The sequence below is a fragment of the Equus quagga genome, chromosome 12, assembly GCF_021613505.1.
Source record: "Equus quagga isolate Etosha38 chromosome 12, UCLA_HA_Equagga_1.0, whole genome shotgun sequence".
Lineage (NCBI taxonomy): Eukaryota > Metazoa > Chordata > Mammalia > Perissodactyla > Equidae > Equus > Equus quagga.
The window spans coordinates 51,060,575-51,087,452 of record NC_060278.1 but is presented as its reverse complement, the minus strand read 5'-3'; the positions used below and the strand labels follow the sequence as shown (position 1 = coordinate 51,087,452).

Genomic DNA, 26,878 nt, shown 5'->3' with positions numbered 1-26,878 from the left:
TCGATGAGGTAACCCCCTGTGATGCTTTCACCCTGGTAGGGGGCTTACCTCTAGGCCATGAGGGACCTTGGGGATCTTTGATGTTCCCTCCCTGCTTCCTTCCCTCTCAGAGGCTGCACACAGTCCCAGATCACAGTCTTTTTGTGAGGGAGCAAAGTTTCCTCTTACCCCATTACACCTCCTCCTCTGAGGACTCCAGCCTCTCCACCCTCCAATGTATGGCTGCGTGGGTCTCTCAGACATCTTTTGTATTGTATGAACATCCTCTGTCGGGGTATGAATGTCTTTTTCATTGTATCGTGGAGGGGAGTGATCACTGGGAGAATGATGCTGACATTCACTCTGCCATGATGCTGACATCATTCCTGCATGCAATATTTTTAATCATCAGAGAGGAGAAAAAAAATCTCAATTCTATTTCTTCCTTATTATACTAAAATGAATGATCAATATTTTTAGTCTCAGATATGTGAATCTGTGGGGGGAAAGTTCAAAAACAAGCAAAATTTTATAAAATATAGTTTACTGCTAAAATATATTGAAACATGGTAAATACAACATTTCAGATAAAAGTCATTGTAAAGGTGGAGGTAGGTTTATGGTAGGGTGCTTCCTTTCAAGTGGAGCATAGGAGTTACAAAATACTTCATAATTTGGGCAATCTCAAGATTTGTTGGTTCATTTTTTTTAACATTTTGTTTTATAATTTACACATCATTTTGTTATATCAAAATTTCATGATTAAAAATGTCTGTACGGCAATAGGTCCAATACATAGGGGTGTTTTCGTATAATTAGAAAAAAAATTGAGAGGAGAAAAAAATCTCAATCCTATTTCCTACTTATTATACCAAAATGAATGATTAACCATACAAATGTTGAACGGAAATGTTGTTTTTAGAAAATTGAAAAGAATGTTAGATGTACAGGTTGAAGTTACAAGCCTAGGTGGAGTTGTCACCCAGGAAAATGTCCCCAAAACATTTTCCATGTCTAATGCTTTGTTGTTGTTGTTGTTGTTGTTTTTAAGATTTTATTTTTTCCTTTTTCTCCCCAAAGCCCCCCAGTACATAGTTGTATATTCTTCGTTGTGGGTCCTTCTAGTTGTGGCATATGGGACGCTGCCTCAGCGTGGTTTGATGAGCAGTGCCATGTCCGCGCCCAGGATTCGAACCAACGAAACACTGGGCCGCCTACAGCGGAGCGCGCGAACTTAACCACTCGACCACGGGGCCAGCCCCTCTAATGCTTTGTTTTTAAGTTGTGCTTGCTCATAGGAACCAAGGCAGAGCATTGCCAGGTGGCCACACCCCAGAACCAGTCCAAACCAGAAAGGTCCAAGATGGCAATGGAGTGCTGTGCACAAAAGGAAACGTGCAAAAGGTGCCGTGTGCAGCAAGGGAAGATCTGTGCATGCCCCAAATGCCCTGCCCCAGTGATGACATGGAGACCCCTTACCCTTCATATCCCATAATAACTCTGCTCACCTGCCCTTCAGGGAGAGGGTGTTTTAGAGCATGAGCTCTGCCTCCTCCATTCATTGATCAATGCATAAAATTTCTGCTCTGCTATTCCAAACCTGGTCTCATTCTATTGGTGCGAGCAGCTCTGGGCAAAAGGACCCACTTGTGGGTCACTGGTCCCTTAGGGCTCAGTGACAGGGTAAGATTGTTCCTGAAAATATCGTACATGACTTGTACATGGATTATACTGACTCAGGTGCTGGTATCTTAGAAAGGCAGAGGACTATATTGCCAGCCCACATTGACCAGCTGTGTCAGCAAGTTTGTTTGTGGACAGAATCTAAGCAAACAGGAATGGTGAGGCATACCTCTTTCCAGTTTTCTCCTGAATGTCCATTCCTGATAACCACATTTAAAAATATATAACTGTAGATATTTTAGTATCTGGCTCAGTGTGTTAAGAATCAGTTTAGCTGTGGTTCTAGTTAAGAGGTAACTGTAGAGGAAAGAAAGTGAAGGCTAGAATCAGACATAGCGGTAAACCCAAAAAGCAAAGTGCCCAGGGAATTCACTTCCAATTGAATTGTTTTATTTACAATTGACTATAAAATAGATCCTATGCATTTTGAAATGGAGGCATTGATTTAACAATATGTGTTTCCCAACTAGTGAAATGATTTATGTTATTTTGGACTTTAGCACATTGAAAATTGGATAAAATACCAATAGCATTGTTTCTCTATGATATGAAATAGCAATATACCATTGTAGTTACATAGAACCATGTATGTTTACTTACAGGTGAATTACTAATTCTAATAATACACATAAAATATATTTTATGAAAAATATGCATTTTCCTAATTACTTATTTAACATAACCACACATTTTCTATATTTTTAAAGACAATTTGATAATTTCTTTTTCTGAATCAACTGATGTATACTCAGACTTCCAATTTTTCTACAGATTGCTTTTTATTCACGTTAGTCACATAATTTAATTTACTTCTCAAATTAGTGTAACTATTTGTAAAGATAAGCTTTCTTGTTATCTCTAGTCTAGTAAATGTCGCTGTTGTCTTAGTTCAGGTTCTCCCAAGTTATCCCTGGGACGAGAATTTGTGAGGAATAGTTCATTTGGGAAGTGGGGAGGATATTAACTAGGAGTGTGCACAAACAAGCTTGTTTGGGTGATGAAAACGTTCTGCATCTTGATATTGGTATGGGGTGACATGGTTGTATGCTTTTGTTAAAACTGATTGACTTGTACAGTTATGATGTGTGCATCTCCTTATATACAGAATATACTTCAATAAGAATATAGTATAATAAAAGGATGCAATTAAATTAAAAAGTATTCAAATTTGTCAACTTTTTCTAAATACATCATTTTAAATAAGGTGACTGTAAATTATAAGGGATATAATAAATAGTAATTTTATAAATCTGGATAAAATATATTTAGTAAACTTTCCACACATCAAGAAAATGAATAACTCCAATGGCTGGGTATCAAATATTTTTGTAAGTTAATTTTTATTTTATTTGTTTTAAAAATGGATAATGGTAAGTATCACATTACTATGGTGTTTAGTCTTTTGAGTCACCTAAAAACTTTTTATTATAGGAAATTTTAAACATACAAAAGTAAAGAAAATAGTGAAATAAATCATCATATGCTCCTCAAACTTTATTTACCAATTAATAACCTATGACTCATTATTATTTATCTATATTCTCATCCAATTATTTTGAAGCAAGTTTCAGCATTTGCCATTTAATTAATAAACACTTAGTAACTTTCTTTAAAGAAAAATTCTTTAAAAATTAATAGCAATAACATTTTCACAATTAAAAATACTTAATAATTCCTTAATACCATCATATATCCAATAAGTGAAATTTCTATGATTGCCCCATACTTTTTTTAGTTATTGTGTTTCAATGAGGAATTAAATAAAATCCATACATTAAAAGTGGCTTTCATATCTAAGCCTATTTAATTATATATTTCTTTCCTCTTTATTTTCCTTTTGCTATTTATTGAAAAATATATGCTTTCCTTTGAAGAATTTCACTATCTGGAACTATCTTTTGTATTTCCAACAAATTTATAGTTAAATATTAAAATTTTATTGCACTTACATATTTTAGAAAAAAGCTTTTTATAGTGTTGTACATTTCCATCAAAAGGCAAATAAAGTCATAATATTAGCAACTATAGGTGCTCATTGGCTTTATTATTAGTTTACTAGCAATTGCAAGATAGTACTATTCTAAATCCAGCATTCCTTCTTTATTATGTTTTTTATAAAGATAAATTTTTCATTCATCAACTATTTTTCTACTGTAGGATATTGTTCATATGACAAAAGTGAGATAAATCCTCTGTTCCCTTTATTCATCAGTTTTCAAAGTACTTTGTTGGTTTCCATGGTAAACAGACTCTAAGGTAACCCCCCTCAGTGATTCCTCTGCTCCTGGTTTTCACTCCTGTGTGTAATCATTTCACCTTGAGTGAGAATGAGACCTGTGATTTGCTTCCAACTAAAAGAATATGGCGAGGAGATGAGATGTTGCTGCCAAGATTATGTTGTATAAGTCTTCATCTGAGCGGACAGGAATTAGATTCTCCTTGCAGACTTGATGAAATAAGCAGCCATGTTGGAGAAGTCCACATGGCAAAGAACTGTGGGCAGCTTCTAGGATCTGACGACAGCCTCCAGCTCATAACCAGCAAAAAGCAAGGACCCTTAGTCCCATAGCCATAGGAAATGAAGCTCTATAGCCACATTGAATCTGCAAACAATATGAATAAGTTTGGAAATAAATTCTTCCCCAATTGACCCACCAGATGGGAACATCACCTAGCAGAGAGTTTCATTACAGACTTATCCAATTCTCACCTGAGCAGAGGACCCATCTAAGCTGGATTCAGACTCCTGACTCACAGAAACTGTAGGATAATAACTGTGTGTTGTTTTAAGCCACTAAGTGTATGGTGATTTCTTGTGCAGCAATAGAAAACTAATGTAGTTTCCTAGCACACCACCAAGTTGACCAAGAGGTTGTTGTTGTTGTGTCATTATAATCCCATGGATTTAATTATATGTGCTTTTATTAAATGTAATTGTTTTATTGAGGCCATATTGGTTTATAACCTTGTGTAATACCAGGCGTACATTTTTATATTTCACTTTCTGTATAGACTGCATCATGTTTGCCACCAATAGTCTAGTTTTTATCCTTCGCCATTCATATGTTCCCCTCCCCCCTTTCCCTCTGCCCTCACCCTCCTCCCTGCTGGTAACCACTAATCTGTTCTCCTTATCCTTGTGTTTATCTTCCACGTATGAGTGAAATCATATGGTGTTTGTCTTTCTCTGTCTGGTTTATTTCACTTAACTTAATACCCTGAAAGTCCATCCATGTTGTTTCAAATGGCACAATTTTATCCTTTTTTATGGCTGAGTAGTATTCCATTGCATATATAGACAACATCTTCTTTATCCACCAGTTGATGGGCAGTTGGGTTGCTTCCATGTCTTGGCTATTGTGAATAATGCTGCAATGAGCATAGGGATGCATGCATCTCTTTGAATGGTTGCTTTCATGTTCTTTGGGTAAATACCCAGCTGTGGAATAGCTGGATTGTATGGTAGTTCTATTTTTAATTTTTTGAGAAATCTCCATACTGTTTTCCATAGTGGCTGCAGTAGATTGCATTCCCACCAGCAGTGTATGGGGGTTTTATTTTCTCCATATCCTCTCCAATATTTGTTATTTTCTGTCTTGTTAATTCTAGCCGTTCTTATGGGTGTAAAGTGATATCTCACGGAAGTTCTAATTTGCATTTCCCTAGTAATTAGTGATGTTGAACATCTTTTCGTGTGCCTGTTGGTCCACTGTATATTTTCTTTGGAAAAATCATATATGCTTTTAGGATTCATCAGAGTTATTAATCTTATTAATGCTCAAAATCTTCTTTTTTTTTTTTAGTGAGAGTCCCTACAAGTTAACTCCTGAGTTCATTGACATAGTCCATAGTCCTTGATAGCTTCTCTCTTTCTGCTATGTCAAGATTTGTCAGTCTCTTCTTATACATTTGTTCCCAGACCTGGAACTAACCATTTTCCTTAAAGAGCTCTTGTTCTTTTTAATGGGAAATAGTAATTAAAGATCACAGTTTTGATGGTATGCATATCCATGGATTATCATACATGCTTATCTACTTTCCCATCCCTCAAAACTTAGATTCTGAATAACATAAAAAAAACCTCATTTGCTTTATTACAAACTGCACACATAACATTCTCAGAATAATTATAATAAAACATATCTCAACACTATCACTATATGATGACTGGACAATGATAACATATTTTAAGATTTTTTCTTTTTTTTTAATCCATAGAGATGTGTTTATTATTAATTGAAATAGCAACTCAACAAAGTTTTACGAGTTGATCTTTTAAAATATTCTTGCAAGTCAATTTTTATTTGTTTTGAAAATGGATGATGATGAATATCACAGTACTATGATATTTAGTCTTTTGACTATTTTGAAACATGTATAGAAGTTGTAATCAGAAAGATCAATGCAAGCATACTTGCATTTGTCCTGGCAAAGAAAAACACATAAATAATTTGAGTAAACGAAAACTTTCATGTGCTTTAAAATTGGTAGTTAAATATTATTAAAGCTAAATATTATTGCTATATAGTAGTTTTGGGAAATACTATAGGAAATTGATGTAATTGTGTTTTTTGATATAATATTGTTACTCTCTGATTCACAAACCGTGAATCTGGATGCCATCTTTGAATCCTCTTCTCTTGCCCTCTTCAATGTTCCTTGAACTCTCCAATGTTGTTACAAAACTATCCCTTGATTGCTCTTCCCAAAAGCCACTCCCCAAATTTAGATCCTTATTGCCTGTCACATAGGCTGTTATAACAGTGTCAGCAGAGGTCTAACGGGGAGCCTGAATTCCAGCCTGCTGCAGTGATGAAGCAACCGGTCCCTCTGGGGTGGCAAGGAGCCAAGCGGGGAATCTCTACGTCTACCCATAGGTGGTAGTAATGAGGCATTGCCTCCTTCCCTTAGAGATGTGGTGTCATAGCAGATCTGATAAAACAGATTTAGATAAAATACAGAGTCTCACAATATAATATTCAAAATGTCCAGCATACAAAAGAAATAAGTTATACCAAGAACCAGAAAAATACCACCACTAGGAAAATACTTCAGTGCTGAGATAACAAAGAGATGAAGACAAAAAGATAGTTTCTGCTTCTGAGAAAACGCAGTGTTAGAGAACAATATTAACGGAACAGTATAATCTGCTATATTGAAATACAAAATCTCACACCTCTTAGGATATTTGTCTTTTAAGGTTAAATTCTGTTGAAGATTATAATTTTGTTTCAATAGTATATTCTGGGTCAACACCTTATGAAAATGGATAGGATGTAATCACATAAAGAGTTAATTTGCAGAATATTTAGAAGACTCCTTTTCCCAAAATAATTTTCCTCTGTTACTCACTCTAGCACTTGCAATCTGGCACCATTTTATTCAGAATCTTGGGTCTACTGAAGGCTACTTAAAATGAATAAGTATCTAATTAGTATCACAGGATTAAATATACCATACATATATTTGAGTTGAGGAAAGCAGCTGATGAAAGGTCTAAATGTACCCTGTTCCTGAAAATGGTTTTACCTGACATCTAGGAAAATCAGGAAGATAATGAGTTCTTGTGAGACCTGTGGCCAGCGAAGAATAATACTACCTTAGATGTGTCGTTTTGACCTTCTTTTACAAAATGTTTTTTATTTATATTATTTCATTTGCTTTATACCTCATCCCTCATGCTCAAGGCAGCTAAGAGTACACATGGTGTATAAACTATAAAGATCTGTTTTAGAATTTTATCTAAAGTCTTTTTTCTCTTTGCTTTAATAGATTATATATCTGTATATTTTTGGAGCTATGAATATTTGATAAAAGTTTTACTAAACATGTAACCATTAACACCGCAAAAATAAACTGATGTGGAGAACTGGTTAATTTTCATAATATCTTGGCTATTATAGTTAACAAATATACATATGATGAGAAATAGTTTTTTAAATCACATGGATCCTTTCCACAGGTCTCCAGCTTCAAGATATAAAGGAGAGCTCTTTTCATGCCTAGCGCAACCGTGGCTCATGGTCCCAAGAAACATCTGAAGTGAACAGCAGCTCCAAAGCATTGGATGCTGGGTAAATTGACCAGCATTTGCTCCTCATCCATCTACTGGTCCCTACAAGCTGAGGTACTGTCTCCTCCTCATCATTTTCCTAAGGAACAGACTTAAGTATGCCCTAACTGGAGATGAAGTAAAGAAGATTTGCATGCAGTAGTTCATTAAGATTGATGGCAAGCTCCAAACCAATATAACCTATGCTGCTGGTTTTATGGATGTCATCAGCATTGACAAGACTGGAGAGAATTTCCGTCTGATCTATGGCTCTAAGGATAGCTTTCCTGTTCACCGTATTACACCTGAGGAGGCCGAGTATCACTTGTGCAAAGTGAGAAGGATCTCTATGGCATGAAAGGAAACCCTCATCTGGTGATCCATGATGCTCGCACCATCCGCTACCCTGATCCTCTCATCAAGGTGAATGACATGATTCAGATTGACTTAGAGACTGGCAAGATACCAATTTTATCATTTGACATTGGTAACCAATGTGTGGTGGCTGGAGATGCTCACCTGGGAAGAATTGGGGTGATCACCAACAGAGGGAGATACCCTGGTTCTTTTGATGTAGTTTATGTGAAAGATACCAATGGCAATAGCTTTGCCACTTGGCTCTCCAACATTGTTTTTTTCTGCAAACCTCCCCAGTACATAGTTGTATATTTTTTAGTTGTGGGTCCTTCTACCTGTAGCATGCGGGACACCACCTCAGCATGGACTAACAAGTGCTTCCATGTCTGCGCTCAGGATCCGAACCAGCGAAACCCCAGGCTAAGCAGAGCACGTGAACTTAACCACTCGGCCACGGGGCTGGCACCTCTCCAACATTTGTGTTATCAGCAAAGGCAATAAACCATGGATTTCTCTTCCCTGTGGAAAGGGCATCTGCCTCACCACTGTTGAAGAGAGAGACAAGAGACTGGCAGCCAAACAGAGCAGTGGGTGAAATGATCTCTAGGTGACACGGCCAGAAGAGTCTTTGTACTGAATTAAAGTTAACACACCATGAAAAGAAAAAAGATAAAAAGGAGAAATAGAACTTTCAAGTCTACCTCTACTGATTAGGATATATAATACAGTAAAATATGTAATTCTTCAGTAGACTCTACAAATATGATGAACCAACTACATGATTGCAAAATCAAATCATTAGATTTTAGATACAGAAGTTTCACGTAAAGATGGGTAAGCCAGCATGAATCCGGCAGAGTAAATATCATTTGTTTCCTTCAGGTCAATTTAGGGCTTAACCGAATGGTCTTGTTTTTAAATATAAAACAAGATTCTTTCATTTATCAGATTAAAAAAACTATTAACATATAAGTGGGCCTTTTTGAAGAATTCTGTATAAGCTACTTAGTAGTTATGTTAAAGCTTTTAAAATGAAAAGCTTTTAAGACTTATTCCAACAAGGTATCTTTACTGGTAAAAACTCAAAAGTGTGATTGTTTACTTGATATGAATGACCCCGTGAACTCTGAAATGAATGGCAGAATACAGATAATTGTATTTTACACTCACAGCTATAACCTGCATTGTGTACAATCTATTTAGAATTGCTATGATGTTACATTACAGTCTGTTTTATGCCTAATGTTTTCATTCTAGCATTTCTAAATTTCTCTGCTTAACAATTTTAAATTGAACTGTAAGGTAACAACATAATTTAGGTTACTGAAAGTCAATTAACTCTGCATGATACTTGAGAAAAAATTGGCTTACGCAATTGCAATTTCAGAAAATAAAAAGCTTCTTTTTTGTTTGTAAAGAGTAGCTCCCATCAAGGACTATTTTTCTACTGGAATATATTTTTGGCTCCAACGCAGCAGAAAATAAAGATACCTTTTTCCCTTTTGCATTGTTGACTCCACAGTATCCCCCTGGCTGAAGAAATTTCCCTGAACAGTGTAGCCTGTTCAGTGCTTTGGGGTGCTTTAGGGAACATTGTTTCAAAAAAGATTAAACCGCTGATGGCTTTAGCTTTTAACCTCTGTCATAAATACAAGGACTCTACTATATCCTCACAATTTAAATGCAAATAATCTTTAAACAAAACTAATCTTGAGGGCTTTTGTCTAAGGAGTGATAAATGGAAGGGAATTTTATAAAGTGTGATAGTGAGCAACTCTGGTTTCTTTTTCACATCAATCATCTCCCCACATGGATCAACAACTAAAATAGTTTAGTGCTTTGGAGGGAGTCGGGGAAAGCAAGTTCATCATTTAGCTGCTCGTGGAAATACCTTGGGGAGAAGTAGTTGATTCAAACAGTAAGTGTTAATTGAAAAACGTGTAAAGGAAACTGAAGGTCCTTCCTTTAGATTTGCTTACCTGCAGAACCAAATCTGAGTTGTGCCTAGAAAGCCTAACAGTTTTGTCTAAAATGACATATGCTTAATACAAAGAAAGTATACAATTGTTAGAGTTCTTTTATATTGAAGAAATGAACTTATCTTTTCAAAACATTACTTTCGGCAGAATTTTGTGATAATTAAGATGGTATTTTACATATATCCAACAGAAAGAAAACTTACCTTTGGTAATTTTAATTGTTCCTGATCTTACTGTTCAAATATTGCAAATTTAAAAATAAGAATTTGTGTTCAATATTTTCTCTTACTTCCATTGATTTTTTTAACACGTAAAAAGTGATAGCAAATAAGTAAAAATTTAAAAATAAAAGAAGATAATGTATATTCTTTATTAAAAGGAATTAGGCTTCTTCATGGAGAGATTGAGCTCAGGTTCGGAGCAGAGAAAGTACACATTGAGTCTGGATTATTTTGTTTTATCAAAGGTAAGAAAGGATTCCAAAGATCATTAGGACATAAGTAAAGGAGAAAGGAAACAGTGTGAAAATGCATGCCCTGGCTGGATAATAATGGATAATAATCTGCATTCATCCTGACGTGAATGAGTGAATAAATGAATGAAAAAGGAAAATTCTTCCTCACAGAAGCAGAGCCGCTAAAAAGTATAAGGAGAATTATAGAGTCAAAAAAAGAGTCAATACATGATAAATCTAGTAGGTCAAATTTGATAAATAAAATTAGTTATTAACTACAAAAAATTTTTTTGTAATAAGGATATCTGGTAGATTAGCTTAACAAAGTCATCAAATTAATATTACTATATCAGGACGAATTAATATTGTGTGCTCCCTGATACAACACATTGATAAGAATAAACATCACTTTTGGGGTATTCCTACCAAAATATATGCAAAACTCAAACAGAAGGACAAGTCTAAAAAAGAATGCACCTGTGCTCTTTAAAAGCGCCAGAGTCATATAGCGTTATAAACCAATGTTACCGCAACAAAAATAAAAAAATAAAAATAAAATTGCCAAATTCAAGGGAGACAAAGGAAGTTTAAGGAAATATTCTAGATCAAAGAATACAAGACAACAGAATGTAATTTATGATATTGGACTGGATCCTGAACCAGGAAAAAATAAAGGACATTATTGGAACAACTGATGGAATTTGAAAATGAACTGTGGATTAGAGAACAGTATTGTATCAATATTAAATATTCTGATTTTAAAAACTGTACCATAGTTATGTAAGTGTATAGTGACATATTTAGGTTTAAAGGGACATGATTCTACAACATACTCTAACTGATTCAGGAAAATTAATTATTTATGTACATACACACACATGTGTAAGTGTGCACACTTATACAAACAGACAGAAAGGGGGCGGTGATAAATAGGCAAATGGGGCAAAATAGAGATATTTGGCCAAATTGCATAAAGATTCTGTGGGAGTTCTTTAAACTATTTTGGCAACTTCTGTATTAGTTAGAGGTTATATCAAAATAAAAAAAAGTTATGAAAGTAAAAATAAAGATAATATTACTCAACTGAATTGATAGAGATGAGAATTTGCTTTTATCACAGAATCAAAGGAATCATTTTATCCACAGGTTACAAGGAACACTGAAAATGAAATACAGCTGTGGTATAAATCAGATCGAATCTAAAATAGATATGAGCAACTAGAACTGCTTTGATATTTGAAATAATATCGAATTAAATCAACAGGCTAAACATTTTATTTGTTTATGTAAATTTTTAAAAAATTTAATTTAATTTAATTAATTAATTTTTTTTCCTGGAATATTAGCCCTGAGCTAACATCTGCCAATCCTCCTCTTTTTTCTGAGGAAGACTGGCCCTGAGCTAACACCCGTGCCCATCTTCCTCTACTTTATATGTGGGACGCCTACAACAGCATGGCGTGCCAAGCGGTGTCATGTCCGCACCCGGGATCCGAACCAGCAAACCCTGGGCCGCTGAAGCAGAACGTGCACACTTAACCACTGTGCCACCGGGCCAGCCCTATTTAAATTTTTTTTACACCTTGTGGTTTTTTTTGAGGATGATTAGCCCTGAGCTAACCTCTGCTGCCAATCCTCCTCTTTTTGCTGAGGAAGACTGGCCCTGAGCTAACATCTGTGCCCATCTTCCTCTCTTTATATGTGGGATGCCTGCCACAGCGTGACTTGACAAGTGGTGTGTAGGTCTGAGCCTGGGATCTGAACCGGTAAACCCTGGGCCACCAAAGTGGAATGTGTGAACTTAACTGCTGTGCCACAGGGCTGGCCCAGACTAAATATTTTAAATACTTAATTTGTGATTACTTTTATTATCTCTTAAATACTGTTTTGCAGTAGCAACATTTAGCCCCTAAAACACAAGTAAGTCTTATTAGAGCTTCATTCAGTAGGTGCTGATTCTTTCCTTGATTAATCCACTATTTGGTGTCATTATCTGTTGACAATTGTCATGTGTAATACATAGTTGAGAGAGCTACCCAGGAAAATTGCTAGGGGTTCTTTATCTCAGGACTTGGAGATAAACAAAATAAAAAGCATAACAGAATGAACAAATCTTGGAAGGAAAACTAGTTACATCTTACCACTCATTTAACTATATATCTATATTGTTGAAAGATTTATGGCTGGAGTCAAATATAAATCTCTAGTTTCTCTTCACAAAGAACTGGAGAAACACCTTAACTAATTTTAACTGGGAGAATAGTCTCTTTCCTAGTATTGTCTGGAATCCTTGACTTTCAACTTTTAATAAAATTTCCTATATCATTAGTTTCCCCTCCTTTTCTGTATTTCAATCAGTACATTATTCAACAAATACCAGATCCTTAAGTGTTCCACGGGAGTAATAAACTAAATAATAATGTAATTTGTGTTCTGGGAGTTACAATCTAGTGAGACAGAGGGAGAGAGGGTGTAATTTGTGTAATGGGATAGCTTTGATTTTGTCAGAGTTTTTAGTACTATTTGCAAGGTATTCATAATCTGCGTGCAGTTGTTTAAAGTCAGCTTTAAATATAGTGTCACCACTTTGTTGTTAATGAGAGCTGTTTCTTCCAATAAGCTCTTCGAATATTGTTTTTGCGTTTTCACCTGGGAATGACCAACCTGAATTTACATTTTGTTCTTTCTCTAATTTGAAAACTTTCTACCTTCTGCCTGTAATGTTGTCAATTTGTGGTAATAGGGAAAGTTATAGTCTGCCTAGTTTTTTGAGAAAAGTATCCCTCATTAGGCAGACACATGGATACGCAAAGGCTAAAACCGTTAATATCTCTGCCTGGGTCCCTCTCTACCCCACTAAAGCAATGCAGGTTTTCCTTTTTAACTCTTTCCTTTCTAACATTATGCGGGCCCTATTACCTCACTTTCTATGTCCCAAATCAGCAGCAGTTCCCCATCTGTACAGAATAAAGTCAATAATATTTCCACCATCTGCTGTCCATGCTCTACCTTGGCAGCCCCTTCTCATCCTTGAAGAAGTAGTTCAAATATAATTTCCTCTATGAAATATAAAATCTTTCCCAAATCCAGTCCTTACACTTAATTTCCTGTACAGCATCCTGTGTATATTGTAGGGGAGGAAAAACATGTGCTCTACCTTCTTACGTTTGTAAGTGAGGCCCACACATTAAACTGCCAAAAGACTGATTAACAGGAGAAAAAGCATAGAAATTTTGATGATGTTAATATTTTTATATGCACGGGGCTTCCCCTAAAAAGAAGAGAAAACCCAAAGAAGCAGTTAGACTCTGGAGATTAAATACCATTTTTAAAAATTGGGGGCTGGCCCCGTGGCTGGGTGGTTAAGTTCACACGTTCTGCTTCAGTGGCCCAGGGTTTGCTGGTTGAGATCTTGGGCGTGGACCTACACACCGCTCATCAAGCCATGCTGTGGCGGCATCCCGCAGAGGAGAACTAGAATGACCTACAATTAGGATACACAGCTATGTACTGGGGCTTTGAGGAGGGAAAAAAAAAAAAGAGGAAGATTGACAACAAATGTTAGCTCAGGACCAATCTTCCTCACCAAAAAACATTAAAAAAATGCAATAAATTGTAGAAAAATGATAGACAAGAGGAAGAGACTTGGGCTTCTAGGGGTGGTAAATTGCAGGCAGATAAATATATGGGGGAAGCTAATGGCAGATAAGGGTTAATTTAGTAAGGTTGGCTTATGCAGACTCACTTCAGTGCCTTCGGCATCTCTAGCAATACGAGTTGTTCTGTCATTCCTGGTAAGAGAGATGATAGTGTCCCCATCACAAGGGAAATTTAAACTCTGCTTTTAGGCAGATAGAGGAAACCTCAAGAAGGCTTTTTTCCCTGCATCTAAGTCTCAAGTGTTTTCAACTTAAAATAATCTTTACACCAATTCTTGGGTTCTGGATAAGTCTCCACAACACTTATGTTACAGTACATGTATTTTTTGAGAATTCTTTATGCATTTTCTCTGCTCCTTGAAGTTATGGGAGATGTACTGATCGTTGTAAACCCTCTCTTTACCTATCTCCACTGACCACACTATACCCAAAAGGTAGTATGATGCCTGGAACAGAATAAGTTCTCTTTAAACTCATGTTGGTAATCAAGAGCTTCATGTAGCCCTTGACTAAATCTTTACTAAGTAGGAAACATATGGGAATTTTAGTCATACAGGCCTGTATTCAAAGATTTTATGTTTTTTCCTTTTTCTCCCCAAAGCTTCCCAGTACATAGTTGTATATTCTTCACTGTGGGTCCTTCTAGTTGTGGCATGTGGGACGCTGCCTCAGCGTGGCTTGATGAGCAGTGCCATGTCCGTGCCCAGGATTTGAACCAATGAAACACTGGGCAGCCTGCAGCAGAGCGTGCGAACTTAACCACTCAGCCACAGGGTCAGCCCCCATACAGGCCTGTATTCAAATTGTGACTGGAGAACTTGTAAGCTAAGTGGTCTTAGGGAAGTTGATTAGGCTCAGAGGACATTAGTTTCCTCACGTGTACAACAGAAATATTGATATTACCTCCCTGGAAAGGCTGCTGTAAGAAATACATGAAAAATAATGAGGGCTGGTCCCGTGGCCAAGCGGTTAAGTTCATCCTCTGCTTTGGTGGCTCAGGGTTTTGCCAGTTTGGATCCTGGGCACAGACATGGCACTGCTCATCATCAGGTCATGTTGAGGTGGCATCCCACATAGCACAACCAGAGGCACCCACAACTAGAATATACAACTATATACTGAGGAGCTTTGGGGAGAAGAAGAAGAAAAAAAAGATTGGCAACAGATGTTAGCACAGGTGCCAATCTTTAAACAAAAAAAAGAAAAATAATGTGTATAAAATTCCAAGGTGGGACAGAATAGCATAAGACAGAATAATGATGTACCTAGAACAACCAGAAAAAACCCAAACAGATAAAATATAAAAATGACTAAGCTGAAGGCAGCTGAGAGCTGCTGAAGACACAGAACTAAAAGAACGAAGACTCCAGAGAGAAAGCTCCTCAAAGAGGCAGGATCAAAATGGGCCAAAGAGAAACATAGAAATAAAGACTATAACAAAGCACAAAGAAAAGGGCAATTATAAAGGTAAAGATAACCAAAAATTGACTGAATATTCATTGCATAAAACAATCATAGTTACGTCTTGTGGGGTTGTAGTATATATGGATTTATAATGTGAAACCAAAATTATATAAAAAGCATAGAATATGTGGAATTAAAATGTTCTAAGATTCTATGGGCCAGCCCTGGTTGCCTAGTGGTTAATTTTGGCATGCTCCGCTTTGGTGGCCTGGGTTCCATTCCCAGCTGCGGATCTGCACAACTCATCTATCAGTGGCCATGCTGTGACAGCCACTCACATACAAAATAGAGGAAGATTGGCAACAGATGTTAGCTCAGGGATAATTTTCTTCAGTGCAAAGAAAAAAAAATATCCTAAGATTCTAGCTTTGCTTTGGTAGTTCTAAAAGATATCATTTTTATTAGATAGTATGAGTTGACAAAGCATATTATAAGCTCTATGGTAACAAAGAATAGAAAAAGAATAAACAACTCATAAGTTAATAGAATAAAAAAATAAAGTAATGGAAAGTTTTAAATAATTCCACCCCTCACCCTATACGCCCCACCCTGACCCCATCAGTCCTTTAAACTCCTGGCTGGGACATAGCCACCTCAAGTCCTCTCCTCTGGCAGTTCCTTCTGCCTGAAAAGTCTTTCCCAGATAATATGCATAGCTCATGCCCTCCTCTTGTATGGGTTTTGCATTTCATGAATTTTCTGCCTGTAATATTTTCCTCCTTAGGTCTTACCACTAACATTCAATATCTTTTACGTATTTGTGTATCTTACTCGTTTCTTGCCTTACTCACTGGACAATAAGCTCTGTGGTTTATTTCATTCTCCCCTGAGTCTCCATTGCTAAGACTTGTGCTTATCTCACAGTAGGTACTTTTGAAGAATGGATGAATGAATGAATATTTCTAGATGTTGAGAGGAATGGAGAAAACTTTGACTTCAACTTTGGGCAAGTTGAGGGTGAAATACTTAAGGGAAAAACCAGATAATATCTGTTTTGGAGGATTCAGATAACCCTTCAAATAGTCAACTATTTTTTTTAAATAGGGTGTATAACTACAGTAATTTCATGTATAAGCCAAATTGATCTCATTTTTAAAATGAAAAGTCAAATCACATGATCAACCAAGTAAAATTTCACTTAGCAGAGGGCTAACAAGACTGAACTTTGAAATCAGAAATTCTCTGGAAATTAGAGGATGGAGGGAAACCATGTGCACTCATTAATTTGCACTGCAATTAAAATACTGCATAGTAAATACTAATATATTCTATTTCACACATATTTTTGCAGATTTTATTTGGGGGCATCTTTTGTGCATTCAGCATCTTCTTTTAAATATACTTTATATAAAATATTGTATAAATAAAAGATGAAGACATGAGTGGGCTAAGGTAGAAGAGAAAGAAAAAAGTGAGAGCACGAAGATGCCAAATTCAAAGTGAAACTTTTACTGTGACATTTGTCCAATTAAATATGAAATGCCATAGTTTATAAATTCTCTGTTGAAATAAATTATGTAGATCAGGAACATAGGAAGACCTTGACAGTCCTTCTACTCCAGTGGTTTTATGAAAGATTAGGATAAAAAATCCCAAATATAAAAAAAATGGATGAAAAGAAGGTTTAATGATAGAAGTGCTTTCCATTAGGAATAAAACTACGTGAGGGGCTGCTAATCTGAAAGGGGTACCAGAGAATACTTTTAACTTAATACCCAGCATAGAAGTCTCGGTAGTTCTTTATTTTTTTAAAATTTGTGAATGTCAATTTTATTAGTTAACATAGGTAGAAGAAAAAATTGTGTTTATAATCTCAGGAAATAATGAATATTACATTTACTTCTTTTTGAATGAAAGTTAGTTTTTTTTTATTTTCAAAGATTTTTTTTCCTTTTCTCCCCAGAGCCCTCCAGTACATAGTTGTATATTCTTTGTTGTGGGTCCTTCTAGTTGTGGCATGTGGGACATCACCTCAGCATGGTCTGATGAGCCGTGCCATGTCCGTGCCCAGGATGTGAACTGGTGAAACCCTGGGCCACCGAAGCAGAGTGCATGAACTTAACCACTCAGCCATGGGGCCGGCCCAGTTTTTCTTTCTTACTTCTACTCTATGTTATGCACTTATTAAGACAAATACAAATGGATTTTTAGGTACTCGATTTATTTAATTAGTAGTATATTTAATTATAAACTATGTATCATCCATTGTTCTTTTGTACTATCTCCGTAAACTCTAAAAATTGCATTTTTTCCTCTCATTTACCAAATATTTATGGACCACCTACTATGTACTAAGGATTCTTTGGCATACGAAAGATATAACGGAAAATAAAACAGGAAAAAATTCCTGAATGCATGACGTGTATATATTAGTGAGAGGAGATACACAAATAGCTTAATTTAAATAGTATTTAAAAGATGATAAATGTGATGGGAAAGAATAGGGTACATAAAGGTGATAGATAAAGAGATGAGTTAGAATTTTAAGTAAAGTTGCCAAGTTTGACTCATTGAGAAGGTGACACGAGTAAAATTCATAAGAAAGACCAAGCAAGGATTGAGACTCACATATATTTTAGGGAAAAAACATTCTAGAAAGAAGAAAGAAATATTACAAAACTCTGAGGTGGAAATGTGCTGATTGTGCTCGAGGAAAAGCAAGATTTGATTGCTGGAGCAGTTGGCAGCATCATAAGAGATGAAATCAAAGATATAACAAGGGTAAGACTTTGTAGGGCCTTGTAGGGCATTAATATGACTTTGGCTTTTGTTCTGTGTGAAGCTGGGAGGCATTAGAGGTTTGAAGCAGAGGGATAGCAAAATTTCAGTTATGTTTTTGAAGTGCAAAGCTGTGTTGAGAATACACTCTAAACAGCAAGCACTGGCGCTGGGAAGCATTACTTAGAAGACCGTTGAACTATTAGGTAAAGTTCATGAGAAGTGGTCAGATTTGAGATTTTTTTCCTTAAAAAAATACAGAGTCAGGGTTGTCCCGGTGGCATGTTGGTTAAGTGCACATGCTCTGCTTTGGTGGCCTGGGGTTCGCAGGTTTGGATCCCCATACGAACCTACATACGGCTCTTCAAGCCATGCTGTTGCAGCATCCCACGGACAAAAAATAGAGGAAGATTGGCAACGGATGTTAGCTCAGGGCCAATATTCCTCACCAAAAAAAATATATGTATATATATATACATATATATATTTATAATCAACATATTTTCCTGATAGATTAGCTACGGGTATGAAAAGAAGAGGAGTTCAGGAAGGCACTCAGCAAGTAGAAGCATGAAGTGTGATGAATGAGATGAGAATGAATGCATGTAGATCAAATTTGTGGGCAAAATGAGGAGTTCATACTAATGTTGATTCGTAAGTTAGAGTTCCAAATGGAAATATTGAGTAATTAGTTGTATGTAAGAATCTAAATTTTCACAGGCTAAATTTGGGAGTTACTAACTTGGTATTTTCACTATATAGGTGGTCTTTAAAGTCACGTGATTGGGTGGAATTACTAAAATAATTTTATAAACAGATAAGAAGAGAGTTCCACAGATCGAGTCCTGAATATTGCAATATTAAGAGAGAGAAGAACTAGAATTCACAAAAGCAAATAAGTGGTAGGATCAAGAATGGGGAAAAACCAAGAGAATGTTCTAGCTTGAAAAGTAAGTGAAGAAGAAAGTATATCAAAGAAAAGGAAATAACCTGCCTGCTCAAATGCTACTGAGGTTAAGTATGGTGAAGACATAATTTGCTATTGGATTTAAGAATGAGAGAGTTATCGAAGACTTTGACAATTTGGAGTTTCTGAAATTTTTCTTCCAATTGCTTCCATTTCCTCCTTGAAGGATGTTGCAAAATCATCATCTGAGAATGGGAATGGGACAGAAGAATGTCCTATTCTTAGGTGCATATCTTTGTTTCATCTTTCATCTACTTTTTAAAAATTCTTACTTTCCTTAGAGTTTACAGATAAGCTTTTTCCCTATCCTCTATCACATACCCTTCAGCAACAATGTCACAGAGTCTGCACAAGTAATTTATTAATTTTAACTTCAGTTTCTGAGGAAAACTAGCATCTATTATTTTCTGTCGGTGAATTGGATTTTCAATTAATTGTGCATGTAGCACCATCGGCAAGTCTATTAAAGACCCTTTCCTATTCACAAAGCACGTGGAGTAATTAAATTATGTTCATGGATAAAGAAATGCCTCTATTTTAGTTAGACATAAAGAACCAAAATACCATGTAAGCAGGAAGTTAAAGTAGAAGGAAAAAGAAAAGAAATAGAGAATATATATACCCATTGCATATACACACACACACATATACATATATACACACATGCGCATCTGCATATATATGGATGTGTGTGTATATTTTATACATATTCATATAAAATTTCATGTATATACAAATTTAGAATCAAACCTTTCATTGTGACAAAAGAAAATTGCCAAATTTAGTAACAGCAGCATCAACAACAATTATAAAACAACAATGAAGCCAACACTATACTATTCATGTTCTCTGTACCTGGCATGGGGTTGAGCATGGTAAAATACGTTCGTTCATTTTGTCCTCACAAGTATTCTATGAGGCAGATATTATTTTTATTCCCATTTTATAGATCAGAAACCTAAAACTTTGAGTAAGTACTTGTCCAGGTTCATCCAGCAAGTTAGCAGTGGAACTGGAATCCAAAGCCAGACAGTGCTTGCTTGCACACTTACTCACTGATATACTAAATATTTACACTACATAGGAGAGTAAGATGGTGTCATTGGAAAGCCATGAGAATGACTTCATAATTTTCAGTGAAAATTCTCAATGCACTAGATATATTTTAAAAACTTGTAGGAGAATGACTTTTGTTCTTATAAACAAAAACGAGCTGATACTTAAGGTATGTTCTAGGCACTGATGTGAAGGATTGATGACGATGTCAGTGAGTACAAAGCAGGTCCACCAGCAAAACATTTAATAAAGTGTTTCTCCTTGAATGTTATGATGGTATCACGCCTTTGGAAAAAGAAGATTGATGACAAAACAATATCACTCTTTATATTTCCTAAATAAGAACTTTCTATGATGAACACATTTCTCCTATCTAAAAAAAAAACTTTCTTACATTGGTCTATAAAGACCTTTAGAGACTATAAAGTATTAGAATTTTAATACCAATCTAATAGCTAATATCGATTAAGTGCACATTGTTAGTCTACACTTTTCTAAACCACTTCTCATTTATAACTTTACGTAATTCTCATAAAAGTACAATAGTTTGATATTTTAATTATTCCAGTTTACAGATGAGGAAACTGAGGCACAAAAGGATTAAATGATTACTCTAAAATCACACAGGTGGTTAGTGGCAGCCCTGTCTTAAAAGAATTACAAATTTGTCCATGAGCTTATTTGGAATAGAGTTTAAATGCATAGCAAGCATATCTTTCTGTATCAAATACTCTTGCAAAGAGCTTTCAGAAGTAATAAAGTCTGTATCTTGCATAAGTTTGAGGGAACAAAATGTTATTGACTCCATAACTTCAACTCTTAGGATTTCTATACACTCCAGTATTCTAGTTCTGTCTTTTCTTTCGTCATCATTCTGCTTTAATGATGACTCTTGTTAAAAATAAAAAATCCCTTCACTGCCGAAAAGATAATCATTAAAGGTTTTTACAAGAAATTCCCATTAAAATGTGCTAAATTTTCCATTATTTTTATGCCTTTATATTATATCTTTGTTTCAGCCTATTATTAAAAAGATTGACTGCTATATGCTCTTTGAGCAGTATCAATTAGACAATCAATGAATTGGTAGAGATTATGGGGAGGAGTAATTCTTGTAAGATAGTCACATTCCTTTACAATTAGGAATTTAGGTTAACAATAGAAGAACGCAGTGTACTTCATAAATTTCCATTGCGTTTTTTCCTGTCCTGTTATTCATGTGTTTAGACAGGCTGCTAAAATGTGCTCAATCCGATCAGCCATAGAACAAAACTCTATTTCCAGCCTTGAATTATTGAGCTCTCAGAGGAGATGGAATATGTTCACTTTGCAAGGTAATCTTTTTTTTGGAAACTGTGTTTTTACACTCTCATACTCTACAGTAATGAATCATTTTATATTGAGGAATTGATGGACGATTTTTTGGTGATTCATTTGGGACTGCCTGGAAATGACAAATAAAACCAATCAAACATAATTGCAGATGGAAGACGACATCTAAATTTTAGATATATGCGTGACGTTGGCATGAGGATTTGGAACGCTCTGGGTTCTTTATGTTCAGGTAGCTATAACTGCCTCCATAACTACCTGCTTTTATGACAAACAAAGATATGAAATGAGAAGCTTCATAATTAAAATGCTTTCAGCATTTTACTCAATGCACATTTTCTCTGTAAATTTGCTGAAAGAAAAGACAGAATAATGGAATTAAATATGAAGAACTGAAAAAAGATCCAAAGTCTCAGCTTTACAAAACCTATGAAACTACATAAAATTAACAAGTAACCTGTCAATATATGTTTTCATATATTAATGGTTAGAAAAACCTGCCACGCACATAAAACTTTTGAAGAAAAACTCCTAAAATTGGCCAAAATATCCTCAGAAACAAAATATCACATTGAGATTATCAATCAGGGCTATTTCTGTGGCATTTCTATATAGGGATTCCTTCAGATAATATATGAATACTGTGGTTTCAAAAATGCTGAATATAGATATTTATATTCAGAATAGAAACTATGAAAATTAGCATTAATAGCTTATACAGGGGGCCTGCCTGGTGGCACAGCAGTTAAGTTAGCAAATTCTGTTTCAACGGCCTGGGGTTTGCTAGTTCGGATCCTGGGTGAGGACATGGCACCACATGTCAAGCCATGCTGTGGTAGGTGTCCCACATATAAAGTAGAGGAGGATGGGCAGGGATGTGAGCTTAGAGCCAGTCTTCCTCAGCAAAAAGAGGAAAATTGGCGGCAGATGTTAGCTCAGGGCTAATCTTCCTCAAAAACAAAAAAAAAAGCTTACATAGACACATGAAGCCTGTCTTTAGAGGATCAGAAGACACTAAGGAAATACCCTGAGAAAGCATTTATTATCCCAAAATGTAACTCCTAATGTTAATTTAGGTTGTTTGTAAAATAAATGCATCAAAAATAGTATAACTATATGAAAAGAATCAATAGAAATTAACTAATGGTAAAGTCTTGTTCAGGGAGAATGATCCATAGCATGGAAAAAAAACTAGAGTTGAAAGGAAAAATTGCTCCTGTAATATATGAAATATTTTGAAAACATAAGAATTAAAAAATATTAGAAGTGGCTCTATCCGTCATTTATCCTGTGATTCACATATTACAATTACTATGTTTAAATGTAATATTTTGTAACATTATTTAATTGTATAAACATACCTGTGGTCATTCATTAACCATAAAATACTAAGTGTATGCATAAGTGCCTTGATCAAGTACCAAGGTGGTACGTGTTTCAGATGACTGATGGCAAAGAGCACAGAGTCTGCACCAAAGTAACACCTCCCATTGTTGCAAAAATATCTTAATAACAATACACCAGACACTCAAAACTCACAATACCCAAACAGGATTTTGGAAGGGGGAAAACAAGAAAAAATATATATATAAATTTGTGGGGGAAACATGGCACATATTTTCACATGAGTAAGACAATAAAATAATTCCTTGAAACTTTATTTTAGTCCGCAAATATTTCAGTCAGTAAATAAAATGTCGAACATTGTTCTTTACTCACAGGTGAAGGTATAAATGGATTTAACCAGAGAAAAGACATGAAAATGAATGGGGGGAGGGTTTCCTCACACTAGTTTATATAAACTAATTAACACAAAACATGTATGAAAGATTACATCTTTTCTCTGAAAGTAATAGCAATCCATTACAAATATGGCTGCAATTTTATTCATAATACAATAAATATAAATTAAAACAGTGAATGTATTTTTCTTACAAGCTGGTGAGCGAAAAGTGGATTTAATTAGAAAGAAAGTAAATACTATAAAGACACCACCATAGGGATTTTGAAGAAAATTATGAGGACTATAAAAGTTTATAAATTTGATGATGCCAGTGTTTTACTATGTTAAATTAAATTGAGAAACACATTATTTGCCCTTTTCCATGTGGTTGTACTGTTAATGTATTTCTACCTCCAGCTTCTGAGTGAGAGGGCTAGCCTCCAAGATGGCTCCCCATAATCTCTACCTCCTGATATTCCTGGAGTCCCTTCACATATTACATCAGGGTTGGCCCGTGTAACAGGGGGAATATGTCAGAAATAATGGTATGTCACTCCTAAGGTTGCGTTATTGTCTTGGTTGCTCTCTCTCTCGGATCACTTGCTCTAGGGGAAGCCAACGGCCATATCGTGAGCAGCCCTATGGCAAAGCCCACAGGATGAAGAACTGAGGCTTCTGAGCAACAGCCCTCAAGCAACTGAGGCCTCCTGCTCACAGCCACGTGAGTGAATGTGGCCATAGATTCAAGAGCCAAGTCAAGTCTTCAGATGCTTGCCACCTCAGCCTACATCTTGAGTGTCACTTCATGAGATCCTGAGACAGAATTATTTATCTCGGCCCCTACCAATTCCCGACTCTCAGAGACAGTGTGATAAAATAAATGCTTGTTGTTTTGAGCAGCTAAGTTTTGGAGTAATTTGTTAGGCAGCAATAGATAATATAAAAAGAGAAGTAATTTTAATGAGGCGAGGAAGAAAGGGGGTAAGGGAAAAAAGACGGGAAATGCATAATCGTATAAATTCTTGTCGCATGTGAATGCACATCCACATTCCAATTTTCCTAAATAATGTGGTACAATTTACAGGAGAGAACAGTACAACTTTAAAAATAATAATAATAAATAATCATGACTCTATTACTCAGGTCCCAAAATGTTTGTGAATGACACGTATCTACCTGTGTGATCCTCTCATATCCTGTCCAGATGGCTTGACTAAAATTGAATATTGTGTTTTATACTTCCATATAATTTTATCACTATATAGTGATAAATATTTATGTACGTATGTATAAATTTATATCATTATATTGTTCATTTTTGTTTGCTCTGGAATTATATTTAAAAAGTCATATTCTATGTAGCCTAATTGGATTTGTTCTTTTCATCAACACTGCTTCCTGTAATGAATACATGTGTGTATTCATACATGTTATTGTATCATAATATTCATTTCCCTTGTAGAATAATGTTCCATGGTATGGAGATACCAAAATTTAATTTACCCACTTTTCCATGTGTGGAGATTGAGCTTGTTTCTAGGTTTTGTTCTTAGAAACAATGCCATTATAAGCATTCTTATCCCGTCTTCTGGTCCACTGTAGCAGGATTGTGTCACACATGCAAGAGTATAATTGTTGGGTCATAGAGTCTGGCGATACTCAGTTATACAAGATGGTGCTGAATTGTTCAGCGAAAATTTGTATCGATTAACACACTCATTACCAAAAGATAAGAGATGTCAGAAATATCTCTAATATTTGGCATTGCCAAATTTTATTTTTTGCCAATCAAATGAATGTGAAATGGAATCTCATTATGGTCTTATTTTGCTCTGGTTAATTGTGAGGCTGAGCATCTCTTCTTATGGTTATTTATTTTTTCTGCTGGGGAGAGATTTGCTCATTTATCTATAGGCCTACATGGTGGATTGCTAAAAAAAATGACCCTAATATCCTTAAGGTCTATCCATGTTGTTGCAAATGGCAAGATTCCATACTTTTTTATGGCTGAATTTTATTCCATTGTGGAATATTTATATAAATATATATGTATTTATTTCATCTTCTTTATCCACTCATCCATCGATGAACACTTAGGTTATTTCCATATCTTGGCTATTATAAATAATGCTGCGATGAACATAGGGGTGCATATATCTTTTCAAATTACTCTTTCATATCCTTTGGATAAATGCCAAGAAATGGAATAAATCAGATGGAGAAAGACTAATATCATAGTCTTATATGGAATATACACCAAAATAAAACCAGTGAACAAAAAAGCAAAACAAAAACAAACTCATAGATACAGACAACAGATGGGTGGTTATCAGAGGTGAAGGAGGTTGGGAGTTTAGTGAAAGGGGAAAGGGGGCCAATTGTATAGTGACAGAGGAAACTAGACTCTTGGTGGTGAGCATGCCATCAAGTATACACACGTCAAATTATAATACTGTACACCTGAAACTTAAATAATGTTATAGATCAATGTTACTGCAGTAAAGAAAATGACCCTACCAGTTTCTCTTATCCTAAAGGCCCTTTGCCACTTCTCCCAAGAGTTAGTGTCAGCATTTCTTCCCCCTAAATTTGTGATTTGCTTGACAAATAGAATGAGACAGAAGTGACACTGTGTTACTTCTGTGCCTAGACTTGAAAAGCCTTTAGTACTCCTCTTTTCTCTGTCTTGGAGCCCTGAGTCATCAGGTAAAGAAACCTGACTACCAAGCTGGATGGGGAAGCCATGTAGAGAGAGGATCAGGAAGATGTGAGACTAAAATGAGAAAGTCCTAGCCAGTCAACCTTCAGCCACTCAAGTGCATGTGGCAGAAATGTGGTCATGTCATCTGAGATTTTTTGCCTTCGTCTTTGTCCTTCTTCCAGAGTCAACACAATGTAGTCCAGAAATAGGCATCTCAATGGAGCACTATATAAATTACAGAACCATGATGAAACAATATCTGGTTCTTGTTTTGATCCACTAAGTTCTGGAGTGGTTTGTTATGCAGCAAAAGATTATTAAAATAGATTGCTCTTTTTATTTATGATTTTATTAATTTTTTTAATTTATATATTTTTATATTTTATTTTATTTATATTTTTATGTTTTATACTAATATTTTATATTATATGCGTTGCAAACATTTTTCCAAGTTTATAGCTTGATTTTTCACTTTTTAAGATATTTTGGATGAACAGAAGTTTTTGATCTTAATATAGTCACATTTGCATTTTTTTTAATAATGAACACTTTTGCACCTTGTCTAAGAAATCTACCATCTCCCAATATCAGAAATATATTCATCTATATTTTCTTCCAAACACTGTAAAGCTTTGTGTACTGTATTTCAAGTTTTAAGCCATCTGGGTTTGAATTATAGACATGTTGTGACGCAAGGTTTCAATTTTACTTTTCCTTCCATATGGATAACAAATTTTTGCTGCTCATTTTGCCA

At 35.5% G+C, this 26,878-nt stretch overlaps 1 pseudogene; it reads left to right on the top strand.

Annotated features, from left to right (window-relative positions):
- The first annotated feature begins 7,660 nt into the window (after positions 1 to 7,660).
- Positions 7,661 to 8,666, top strand: LOC124248168 (40S ribosomal protein S4, X isoform-like; annotated as a pseudogene).
- Positions 8,667 to 26,878: the final 18,212 nt, after the last annotated feature.